Source organism: Mauremys mutica, unplaced genomic scaffold (genome assembly GCF_020497125.1).
Source record: "Mauremys mutica isolate MM-2020 ecotype Southern unplaced genomic scaffold, ASM2049712v1 Super-Scaffold_100251, whole genome shotgun sequence".
In the NCBI taxonomy this organism is placed as follows: Eukaryota; Metazoa; Chordata; order Testudines; family Geoemydidae; genus Mauremys; species Mauremys mutica.
The window spans coordinates 736765-749247 of NW_025423295.1; the positions used below are offsets into that span (position 1 = coordinate 736765).

A 12483-nucleotide genomic window follows, 5' to 3' on the forward strand; every position below is an offset into this window, starting at 1 on the left:
TCAGAGGGGCCGTGTTAGTCTGGATCTATAAAAGCAGCAAAGAGTCCTGTGGCACCTTATAGACTAACAGACGTATTGGAACATGAGCTACTGCACATGACTTAGCAAAGAGAACAAACCCAAAATTCCCCCTGTGCTTTGGGAGCCAGGTTTGCGGTGGGAATTCTGTAGTTCAGATGACTTCAAGCCTGGGCATTGGGATTCTTTACCAGTTTCTCTGGCATTGGGGGAGTTTTGTGTTCTTAGCTGTGATGGCCGAGTGGTTAAGATGTTGAGATTAAAATCCAATCAGGTTCCTCTGTGCAGGCTTGAATCCTGCTCACAGCAATGTCTGGTTTTTAGCCAGTCTCTAACCTGAGCAACACGTCTGTACAACCCCCTGAGACACTCTCAATTCTCTCCCCAAGTAAATCCTGTTCTGCTCCTTTCATAGAGATCCCTGGGACACCACCTCACACTGTGTCCCTGAGGGGTCAGGCAAACTCTCAGCCCCTGAAGCCTCTGCCACTCACCTGGTGCCCCATAGATCAGCCATAGCCCTGGTTCTGCTCCTCTCTCTAGAGTGCGAAAGGAGCTGAGTCAGCGACTCCATGGGAGCTACGGGGCTGCAGAACCAACCGAGGAAAAATAGGTGCTCAGCGCCCACTGGCAGCCAGCTCCCCCCCCACACACACTACAGGCCTTGCTGACAAGCTCCTCCTCTTCCCCTTCAGCACCTCCCACCTGCCAGTGATCAGCTGTTCAGTGGGGTGCAGGAGGCGTTGGGCAGGGAGGAGGAGGGGATCTGTGGGAAGATGAGGGGTTTGGGGTGGAGGAGGGGGCTCCAGGCTGCAGGGTGGGGCCGAGGGATTCAGAGTGCAGGAGGGGGCTGTGGGTTGAGGCAGGGGATCGGGGTCCAGGACCGGGTGATGGCTCTGGGGTGGGGGCAGGGATGAGGGGTTCCAGGTGTGGGAGGAAGCTCTGGGCTGGGGCAGGGGGTTGGGGTGCAGACTTACCTTGGGCGGCTCCTGGTCAGTGGCGCAGCAGGGGGGACCTACTGGCCACTTCCAGGGCGCAGTGCGGTGCCCTAGGACACGTAGGGACCAGCCTGCCGGAGCCCCGCAGCACCGCTGACCGGACTTTATAACCCAGTCTCCCCACTGGGAGCTCCAGGGTCCCCCTGTCCCATGTGGTGGCTGGGAGCTCTGGGATCCACCCACAACAGCTGGGAGCTCTGGGGGCATCCCGCTGCTCACAGTAGCTGGGAGCTGTGGGGTCCATCCGTGGTGGCATGGGCCTGTGAGAGCCCCTTCCGACACTGGTGGCTGATAGCTGTGGGGCCCCCACCGGCCGATAGCTCCAGTCTTGCTGCCCCAGGGCTGAGGCGGAAAATGTCACTGAGGTCTCTGAAAGTCACAGATTCTGTGACCCCCTTTATATAATCTTAGCCTTAATTGTTGTTAACTGTCTCTCTCAATCTAGTGGTCTGCTCTAGCGCAGATGGGACAGGGAAGACAGAAGCTCACCCCCCAGCACAGGTTTGGGCAGCAATGGCTCTTGGGCTATTTGCTGTGCATGCAGAGGACTTGTCCAGGCCAGTGGAGCAGCTCAGCCAGATGAGGAGCTGGAAGAAGGAGACCTGAGCAGCCTGGAGATCCCTCTTTTTCTCTACAGCCACTGCCTATCAGCAGGATTCCTCCTCCTCCTCAGTGAGACCAAATCTAAGCACCTAGATAGCTGGTCTGTCCGCTGCACCCCAATCCCTCATGCCTGAGCATCCCTGCCAAAGTCCTGCACCTGGCTCCAGAGAATTGTCTCACATCTTGCAGGGAACTCGACTTCTTGTGCCCAGAGAGTCTTGGCCCCATTCAGTAGAGGACCTGAGAAACACAGTGTCTGCCTTTTCCAAAGAAGTGCTTGGAAAGGTTTAGTTCATGTGGCCTAATGGATAAAATGTCTGACTTCAAATCAGGCGATTGAGGGTTCGAGTCCCTTCGTGGTTGTGCGATTTTACCTTTGTGCTGAAAGTCCTGCTCCCTTTAGGGCTGGAACCTCTTCTTGGCTGCTCAGGCCAATGCTCTGGCTTCAGCTAGAGCCCCAGGAAGGAGTTGGGGTTTGGATGTCACAAAGGCTGGGGCATGAGCCCCAGGTGCTTCCAGTCTCGCCTTTGCTGTTCCTGACTTGCCAAAGAAACTAGGCGGCTGCCCTGGCTGGAGTGTGGAGCAGTTTCCCTCTTCCAAGTGTGCGCCTGTCCCTGTGCTGGAGGGGGTTGCTACATAGCACCTTGGGAGCCTGGGTGTTTCTCTGCTTCTCGCCAGCTGGGGAAAAGCCTCTTGGGGTAAAATCTCCTGTCCCACTGCCAAAGTGAGCACCTTGAGTGGGAATGGTAAGAGGCCCCACCAGGGGGGCTGGCCCTGCTTTCCTACCGTCTTCTGATGTTGGCCGCAAAGCATCAGCAACTGGCTATGGGTGGTTTTCAGTGGGTGTTCGGCATGCCAGGGAGCAGCCTGACTGGGTGTCTCTGTGGCTGTCTGCTGGCCACGCATAGGCATGGATCTCCCCACCTCTTGCCCTGCCCTTGGTTGCTCTGTGGCTTTTAAGCCTTCCCTTGGAGCTGTCAGCACCAGCCACCTCTGTCCTAGGTGCCCAGAGGAGGAAAGGTGTGCTGGGCTCCAGCCTGCGACTCTGCCTCCCTCCTGCCTAGCCCTGACTGTGAAGCCTGGCCCTGGCCCTCCTTCCTTTAAATGCCATGTGGGCAAGAGGAAGATTGTGGCAGCTGCAGGGACCAAAGTTGTGGACATCAGGTGAAGCAGCGAGAAACAACCATATGGTCAACCCACAGGAATCTCTAGCCAGACTGTTAAGTTCTAGGACCCCAACCTATAGCCGCCAGCCCATTGAACCAGCCAGACCAACGACCTATCTCCAGTGGGCATCAGCCACCCAGCGTGAGGGAAAAAAACTCACTCTAGTTCACTCTGAGAGAAGGTAGCCAAAGTGAGCACCGTGAGTGGGAATGGTAAGTGGCCACACCAGGGGGGCTGGCCCTGCTTTCCTACCGTCTTCTGATGTAGGCCACAGAGCATCAGCAGCTGGCTGTGGGTGGTTTTCAGTGGGGGTTCGGCATGCCAGGGAGCAGCCTGGCTGGGTGTCTCTGTGGCTGTCTGCTGGCCACGCATAGGCATAGTCCTGCCTTCCTCTGACCCTGCCCTTGGTTGCTCTGTGGCTTTAAAGCCGTCCCTTGGAGCTGTCAGCATCAGCCACCTCTGTCCTAGGTGCCCAGAGGAGGAGAGGTGCTGGGCTCCAGTCTGGGACTCTTTCTCCCTCCTGCCTTTCCCTGACTATGAAACCTGGCCCTGACACTCCTTTCTTCAAGCGCCATGTGGGCAAGAGGAAAAGTGTGGTAGAAAGCACAAGGGCCAAACTTGTGGGCATCAGAAATCCCAAACACCCAGTCAAACCACAGCCACTTCTAGACCCCATTCCAACCAAAGACCTGGCTCCAGTGGGTATGAGTCACTCAGCACAAGGTAAACAACTCTTTCTCATACAGCTGGAGATATGAAAGCACTTGGATCTCCAGGGATTTACCACAAGGTCCCACTGAGATTTGAACTCAGATTTCAACATGCCAACCGTTACACCAGCTTGTGCTAGTTTCTCTGAACATTGGTGACCCTATCATAGAATACCAGGGTTGGAAGGGCCCTCAGGACGTCATCTAGTCTAACCCCCTGCTCAAAGCAGGGCCAATCCACAGACAGATTTTTATCCCAGATCCCTAAATGGCCCTCTCAAGGACTGAGCTCACAAATATGGGTTTAGCAGGCCAATAGTCAAACCACTGAGCTCTCCCGCCCCCACAGGGCCAGCTTGTGTAAGGGACTGTTGGCCCTTTACTAAAACTGAGTGGGGTTTTTTTGGTTGGCTAGTTCCCAGTCCCAGTAGAAGGGGGAAGGGTCAATGGGAAATCAGGACCCTGAGACTGACAGGCCCCTGGGGCAATGGTCACCAACTGGTAGGGAACAAGTGAGAATTTGTTAATGAGTAAAATTCCTGGTGAAAATTGGCAAAGCTGTGGAGAGTTTGAAAAGTTCCAGTGAATTTACACATGAAGATACAATCAGAGAGACAAATAGAGAGAAAGAGAACATCACAGACTGCACAGGCCCACACAGACATAAACAAAACCAAACCCACACAGCACACAGAGACATATACACAAAAGGGAAAGCCACACAAAACAGAACAAATCCACACCAAAAAATACAGCAAAAGCCCACAACAGGAAAGCACAAATACCACATACCAAAAGAATACTTGGCAAAAAACAATCTGCATGCAAAAGTCATACACACACACACACACACACACACACACACACACACACAAAACTATGCAAGGCATCCACAAAAATCACACAGGACCCACATGCACATCAACACAACAGACAAAAAAAAAGAAAAAAAACCCCAACATACAGAAAGCCAGGCAGGGTTTGAGTCTCACAGCGAAGAGGGTGAGCACACAGGTGGTTTGGGGAGCAAAGACTGAGGGGGAGTCGGGGGCAGTGCTCTGGGCTCTGCTCAACCCCTCCTGACACAGGCAGCTGGTGGAGAGCAGAGCCTGGTAGGTCTGTGGAATCTGCCCTGCTCTCTGTAAAGCAAGGGGACCTCGGTGTCTTCTGAGCTGCAATTGTATTTTCTGCAGGGCAAAATGATTGGCAGAAGCCATTTGCTTAAAGGAAACTAGTGCTGTAGGTGAGGTTTGAACTCACAACCTCAGCATAGCTCCTCGCAGCACTGCCCTATAAGTACTGTGCGCTAACCAATTGCACCACTGGAGCACCTGTTAATTGTGATTCTCCGAGACCCCTAGGCTGATAAAGCCAAGGAGTGACCCCCAAAACATTCTCAGTGGGGTTGAGAGCAGGTAGCGACAAGTGGTGTACTCGGTGGGGTGGATTCTTCTTAAGGGTTCCAGGCCCCATTTGACCCTTTTGTTCTTCCCTGTGTAATAACAGAGCTGGTTAAGACTCAATGGAGAGTCTTGCTGCAGACCAACAGATCTGAAATCGCTGATAACCAGCTCTAAGCATTAGTCCTGCTTTGGGACAGTGTCTCTCATGCAAGAAACTGCCCAATCTGCGCTAGCAGTGAGGCTCCCTCATTAACAGCTGAAATCAGGGAGAGCTGTGTGAAGTGCAGGGCCCCAGGGGTGCCTGAACAGGGGGGAACAACACCCCAGGTGCCCAGAGGAGGAGAGGTGTGTTGGGCTCCAGCCTGGGACTCTGCCTCCCTCCTGCCTAGCCCTGACTGTGAAGCCTGGCCCTGACACTCCTTCCTTTAAATGCCATGTGGGCAAGAGGAAGAGTGTGGCACCTGCAGGGACCAAAGTTGTGGACATCAGGTGAAGCAGCGATAAACAACCATATGATCAATCCACAGGAATCTCTAGCCAGACTGTTAAGTTATAGGACCCCAACCTATAGCCACCAGCCCATTGAACCAGCCAGACCAAAGACCTATCTGCAGTGGGGATCAGTCACCCAGCAGGAGGGAAAAACCTCACTCTCTTCCTGAGAGAAGGTAGGCAAACACATTTAGCTCCAGTGCTTTGTAGCAAAGCAACGTATCACCACGAGGTCCCATTAAGATTTGAACTCAGATTCCAGGATTCAGAGTCCTGAGGGCTGTCCATTACACCATGGGACCAGCTGCTATTTCATTTTCTAGACCCCTGTGACTCTTGGCTGGTTTGCACTCTGCACTTATTGCTTCCCACCATCAGCTTCCTCTCGCGGGACTCTCTCTCCTCCTCCAGTGACTGTGGTCCTGCACTACCGGATCCGTGGGTCCTGCCCTGAGTCCCTGCATCCCCCTGCTTTGTCTCCATTCCCTGCAGGCTGCAAAAATGTCATGGGAGTCTGCTCCTCCCTTCACTCGATGCTCCCGCTCATATCAGCCAACTGCAGCCTCATCTCCTGGAACTCGGGCAGCTGTCGCTTGATCCGATCGTACAGTCACATGCTGACTGGCTCCCCTGCCTGGATGCTCTTGTGGAAATCCCACAGGTGACACTGCAGGACTTTGCACTGTTGGTTTCTTTAATGTTGTGGTGTTTCCCTGACCGCTGGAACAAAGCCGCCAACTCCTCCCTCACCGACTCCCACCAATCCCCCCGGTTGCCACAGAACCCTCTGATGCTTTCCTGTTCTGCCAAGACCGCCAGGCCTCGCCCCCCTGCTCCTTTATCTTGCAAGCTCTGGATGTTCAGCTTCCAATATCCTCTGCCCTGGGTCAGGGAATTGCCCACATTGAGCACCTGGTGAGAGCTGTGTGATCCGAACAGTCCATTGGCTCCACCTTGCACTGGGCTGTCGACGTGCTCTCATTCACGGAAATCCGGTCAGTGCGACTCCTGGCCTGTCCCCGCAGAAAGGTGTATCCCCTCTGCGGCTGGTGTGAGCTCGGGTCAGAGGAATAGGAGGCTATCGCCCACCCTCCATTGGTTCCACTGTGGAGAAACACGTCCTCTAAGCCGACCTCACTACAGACCTGCGCCAGGTAGTGCTCATCATAGAAGAGTTTCCTCTGACGGTCAGGAAAACAGGACCAGCAGTCCTCAGGCCGGTGCAACAATTGAAATCCCCCCCAACACCAAACACCGTGCGGTCTAGAAGAAGGGAGCCAGTTCCTTCATAGAACTTTTCTTTCATGCCTTAACTGGGGACCATACACACTAATATAGCCGTAACCAGTGCCATGGAGCACAAAGCCACCAGTAACGCCCTCCTTGGTTGGAGCTCCAGCCCCTTCTGTACTCACACTGCGAATGTGAAGAACAAGACTCCAACCCCATCATTCTTCCCTGGCCTGGAGAACCAGAGAGATGGGCCCTTCCTCCCATCACCCTCTGCCCATCAAGCTACCCTAGAGTTGTTAATGTGCATTTCCTGAACACCCACCATCTCCAAGCCCAGCTGCTCCAAGACACTGAACATCAAACCACCACTGTGCAAAGAGGGATGAAGGGGCCTGCCAAAGCCTAGGATTGAACCAGGGACCTTTAGATTTTCAGTCTAACACTCTCCCAACTGAGCTACTTTGGCAGCTGCTCGGTAATCTTTTGGCCTCTTGCTTCTCTGCCAGAGATATTTTTGTAGCAGTTGCACACAAAAAGGATGTCATTGTGAGCGGCCCATGAACACAAGACTCGCTTTTGCCTGCCTTGGTCAGCTTGACTTGCTGCCTCACCCTGTTCCTGCCCTAGTGCCCGGGTTGACCTGGTGGTGGAAGGGGACTGGGGGCCAGTGGCGCGGGGAGGAGGTTGAGCTGGACCCTGAGCTAGACTAGACCCTGGCAGTGAGAGTCTGGCCACCACTTGCCGCCCCCCCCTGTTGTCCTGGCTTCCCCCACTGGGTGTCATTTCGGGAGGGAAGTGGGGCTTCTGCCTCCCCTCCCCGATTTTCACACCGCAGGGGAGTGCGAACAGGAAAACGAACGGCTGCTCCACACCCCCACCGGAGGAACCCGACGCCCTTAGCTGCTCCCCTGCCCCCCCCAGCTGTGCTACTGAGTGGCAGCGTCCTGTGCCCAGCACACAGAGGTTGATTAATCAAAACCCTCTTCTGCCAGCACCAGGCCTCCTGCTTCTTACACTGGGCCTGCAAGCAAGGGGGCGGCTGGCACAGTGCCAAGAGTCTAACCTGTGAGGCAGGAGGCGGCTGACGCCCGCAGCCTGCTGGGAGCTCCCAGAAGTTATTAAGGGACAGAGACTCCTCAATGCCCTTAGTAACAAGGGTTTGGGGGTCACCGAGGCCAGTAAGGGGGTCACTGTGTTGGCCCTATAACCCTGGTGTCAGGTCACTGTGCAGCTTTGATCTAAAGCTCGGATCCCAACAACCAACCAGCAGCCCACAGCCTCCCCCTGGGTCTGCCCCACCTGGTTACTCCTTACTGGCCGACCTTACCCCCCTTCCAGCCCCGGATTCACCCCCTAATCATCCTACTGCCACTCAGAGCCACAGCCGTGGAGGTGCTGAAGGAGGGAGGGGTGACTCTACGGTGGGGTTCTTCTCTAAAGATGGCTGGCAGAAAGGGGATGCTCAGCTCTGTCAGCGACCTGCCCAGCTGCCTCGCTGCCAGGGGGTGCAGACGTTTCTGTAAGGCCATTAAATGGGTATTTGGCTTCTGAGTGAATGTGAGGAATGTGCAATCCTGAGAGGGAATTTCCATCCTTCTTTTTACTGCTTTTCAGGGCCCCAGTGGCCTAATGGATAAGGCGTTGGCTTCCTAAGCCAGAGATTGTGGGTTCAAGTCCCATCTGGGGTGGAAAAACTTCTTCCTTCTTGTATATTGCAACAAAGCCTTGGTGTTATGTTCCCCAAGGAAGCTGGGAGACGTTTGAACCCAAAGTACTGGATCTTCGGAGCAATCCCCCAGAAACAGCATCTTCCACTTGACAAATGCTTTCTAGACCCATCAGTAGCAAACACTTAATATTAGTGTTTGTCTGAGAATAGAAGGAAGGGGAGTGTTTACTCCGACACCTCAGTGAGTGACACAGACAGAAAGAGCAAGGCTGTCCTGAAAGAGAATGGATCTGTCTGGAGACAAAGCAGAACCTGAGAATGAGCAACAGTGTGAAAAGAAGAACTTCAAACGGGTGTTAGGTGTTAGTTAGGTTGGTCTGACAAATTTCAAGAAAATACCAATGCTCGTAGACTGATGCAGACACTGGCTGCTTCTGATCTTTTACTGAGAGTTCATTGGGAAATATTTTCCTTAACTAGGTTATGGAATATTGGGTGGGCTATGAAGGCACCATTCCTCCTGCTTTCGCCCTTCGAGACAACACGGCTACATGGCATGCGGCCAATGCTCACCTTCCAGTCAACTGCTAGAGAAGACAACACAGACAGGGATGGCAGCAGGGCAGACTGGAGCTCCATGGAGACGGTGGGACCAGGTCTCATCAATGGGGAAGTGGCCACCCCACCATGCACAAGGCTGAGCCAGCAAGTGTGGCGTGTGCTCCACGGTGCCCTTACTCCCTGCATGTGGTGGTGGAGGGCAGTTACTGAGTTCGGTTGGTCTGGGAAATTTAGGGCTTGGCTACACTTGCAGATGTAGAGCACTGGGAGTGAAACCACAGCAGGGAAACCGCTGCCGTGTGTTCACACTGACAGCTGCAAGCACACTGGAGTGGCCACATTAGCAGCTCTGGCAATGCCACAGAGAGCAGTGCACTGTGGTAACTATCCCAGTGTGCAAGTGGCTGCAACGTGCTTTTCAAATGGGGGGCGAGGGTGGAATGTGACAGGGAGTGTGTTGTGTGTACGTGGGGGGAGCGACAGTGTGTTTGGGGAGCTGAGAGTGTGTCAGCATGCTGTCTTGTGTGTTCGGACAGCAGCAGACCCCCCTCTCTCACACACACACTCACAACAGCAGCAGCATTCCACACTAATGGTTGCTTTGTCCCAGAGCAGATAAGCAGCCGGCTGTCAGAAACGGAGCTTTGAAAGGGGATATCCACATGCCTGCAGCCGATTTCAAAACAATGACCAGAGTGGGCACTTGACTTCAGGGGATTATGGGACATTTCCTGAGGCCAATCACAGTGCAGTGATGCAACACGTCATCCACACTGATGCCAGGGTGTTTCAGCAGGGCTCAGCGAGCTTTATGCTTCTCATGGAGGTGGATTACCAGGAGCGCTCCAGCTGCAGAGCACAGGTGCTGCATGTGCCTTGCCAGTGTGGACACCTCAGGAGTTAGGGCACCCGGGGCTGCTTTAATGCGCTCTAACTTGCAAGTGTAGCCCAGCCCCTAGACTATGTCACTTGTGTGACTTACTTGTGCTATTGTAATAAATACAATAGACGTGCAATGGTCAGAAATTGCACCAGCAGAGAAGTATATTGCAGGGAAACCATAAGGAAATTAAGAGTTTAAATTATCCTCCACATGTCCCGCGTCCCACTAAAATGAATCCAACCCACAGGTCACATGGGCAGAAGTATCGGTGTCAGGATGCTACATTGTTATCATAGTAAATGAAGCTGCAAAATAAATGATGTTTAAATGACCTCACTCTATTTTTTACAATTCAGTATTAAGAGGTAATAGATACATATGGACACCAGGCAGGGTCATTGGAAGGACGAAGCCTTTATGCTTCCATCGCCCACCACTGTCAAGTTTTAGCCAATTAGGACACGTCAGCAAATCAGAACAACCTCAGGTCTCAGTAACTGCTGCAGGTAGCAAAGTCCTACAGGGAGCAGTTTCTGGCACTACACCTGCGCAGCTCTGCTCCCCGGCTCTTCTCGGGCTCCTGCTCTCTCCTTAGCTCTGCCCCACTCTGGCCCAGGCAGTTCCAGCTCCCACGGAGGATGGGACCCCCTGGCCTGGTGACTCCCTCATTACACTGCCTGGCCTGTCAGTGCGGCTAACTTGGAGCTTTGGCCTCTCCCCATTGCCCCTGGGGACTGTCAGTTTCAGGGTCTTGATTTCCCATTAATCCTTCCCCCTTCTATTGGGACTGGGAACTAGCCAACCAACCCCCCCCACACTAAGTTTTAGTAAGGGGCCAAAAGTCCCTTACACAAGCTAGCCCCGTGAGGGTCACGACTGTGCAGAGAAAGCAGCACAAGCTGGTCCCATGGTGTAACGGGCAGTACTCAGGACTCTGAATCCTGCAAGCTGAGTGGAAATCTCAGTGGGACCTTGTGGTAAAGCCCTGGAGCTCCCAGTGCTCAACTTCCCTGTCTCCAGCTGTGCAAGAGCCAGTCTTTCCCCTCCTGTTGGGTGACTCAGGCCTCTGGGTGGGACAGCTGCAGTGGGTCAGGGCTCTAGAACTGGCTAATGACACCTGAGGGTTGGGATTCTCACGGGTTCACCTGGTGCTCACAAGTTTGGCACTTGCCTCTGTGCTTTTCCTCTTGCCCACCTGGCGGTTGAAGGAAGGGGTGTCAGGGCCAGGCTTCATAGTCAGGGCTAGGCAGGAGGGAGGCAGAGTCCCAGGCTGGAGCCCAGCACCTCTCCTCCTCTGGGCACCTAGAGCAGAGGTGGCTGGTGCTGACAGCTCCAAGGGAAGGCTTAAAAGCCACAGAGCAATGGAAGGCAGGGCAAGAGGAGGGGAGAACCATGCCTATGCGTGGCCAGCAGACAGCCACAAAGACACCTGGCCAGGCTGCTCCCTGGCATGACAAACCCCCACTGAAGGCCACCCTCAGGCCAGCATGCGGGGCGGCTGCTGATGCTCGGTGGCCAACATCAGAAGAAGGTAGGAAAGCAGGGCCAGGCCCCCTGATGGGGCCTCTGACCGTTCCCACTCAAGGTGCTGACTTTGGAAGTGGAGTCGCCCATTTTTTTGGCAAGTCAGGAAGGGCAAAGGAGAGACTGGAAGCACCTGGGGCTCATGCCCCAGCCTTTGTTACACCCACCCCCCAACTCCTTCCCGGGGCTCTAGCTGCAGCCAGAGGATTGGCCTGAGCAGCGAAGAAGAGGTTCCAGCCCTGCAAGGAGCAGGACTTGCAGCACAAAGTGAGCACAACCACGATGGGACTCAAATCCTGAATCATCTGATCCACATGATGAGGGGGTCTAAGCACTTCTTTGGAAAAGCCAGACACTGTGTTTCTCAGGACATCTACTGAGGGGGCCGAGACTCTCTGGCCACAAGAAGTCGAGTTCCCAGCGACACGTGAGACTTAATTCTATGGAGCCAGGTGCAGGACTTTGGCAGGGAGGCTGAGGCATGGGGGAATTGGGGTGCAGCGGACAGAGCGGCTGTCTAGGTGCGGAGATTTAGTCTCCCTGAGGAGGAGGAGGAGGAATCCTGCTGACAGGCAGTGGCTGTGCAGAAAAAGAGGGACTTTTTTTGCCTCTCTTTTGCCTCCCTGCTCACTCTTGTGGTGAACGGTGAAGGTCTGTCCTAGAGAGAATCATTCCATTGTAAATACAAATGAAATGAGATCTTCAGGTCGAGTCAGCGCCTTTTAAAAATATTTACTGAGAAAAAAGCCATTCTTTGTCTTGTTGATAAGGACAAGAAGCCCTCTTTTCCTTTCCATTTCAAATGCGAAATGAATGGAGATTTTAATTGAAGAACTTCTGGTTTTTAGGAGGAATTGAACCCAGGCCATGGGTGTTTAAAACACAGGAACCTACTGCTTAAAGGACCAGGGAGGACTGTTTTTTTCTGACAGCCAGTGTTGTTTTTTTCAGCCTCCTATGTCACCAATGTCAGACTCTGAGTGTAGTTAAGCTCTGAAATAGGCTCCCAAGGGTGTCTGTGGTGTCTCTGTCCTCGGAGGCTTTTAAGAACAGGTTGAACAAACCTCTGTCGAGGATACTCTGCATATACTTGGTCCCATAGACAACCTGCTCTGGCTCTATCTGCTACCTTCATCGTGTTTGGATGTAAAGGTGGGAAATGATGGGGAAATTGGCCCCTCTTTCAAGTTTAAATGTTGTAACTTCTACATCTAGACCGGGG

The 12483-nt window shown here is 53.6% G+C and overlaps 2 non-coding genes across 2 annotated transcripts; one reads left to right on the forward strand and one right to left on the reverse strand.

Moving 5' to 3' along the window:
• Nucleotides 1–7017: 7017 nt before the first annotated feature.
• On the reverse strand, nt 7018–7090 carry TRNAF-GAA. Its single transcript has one exon. It is a non-coding gene; the product is annotated as a tRNA-Phe (tRNA).
• A 1149-nt stretch (nt 7091–8239) lies between these two features.
• Nucleotides 8240–8312, forward strand: TRNAR-CCU. The gene has a single exon. It is a non-coding gene; the product is annotated as a tRNA-Arg (tRNA).
• Nucleotides 8313–12483: the final 4171 nt, after the last annotated feature.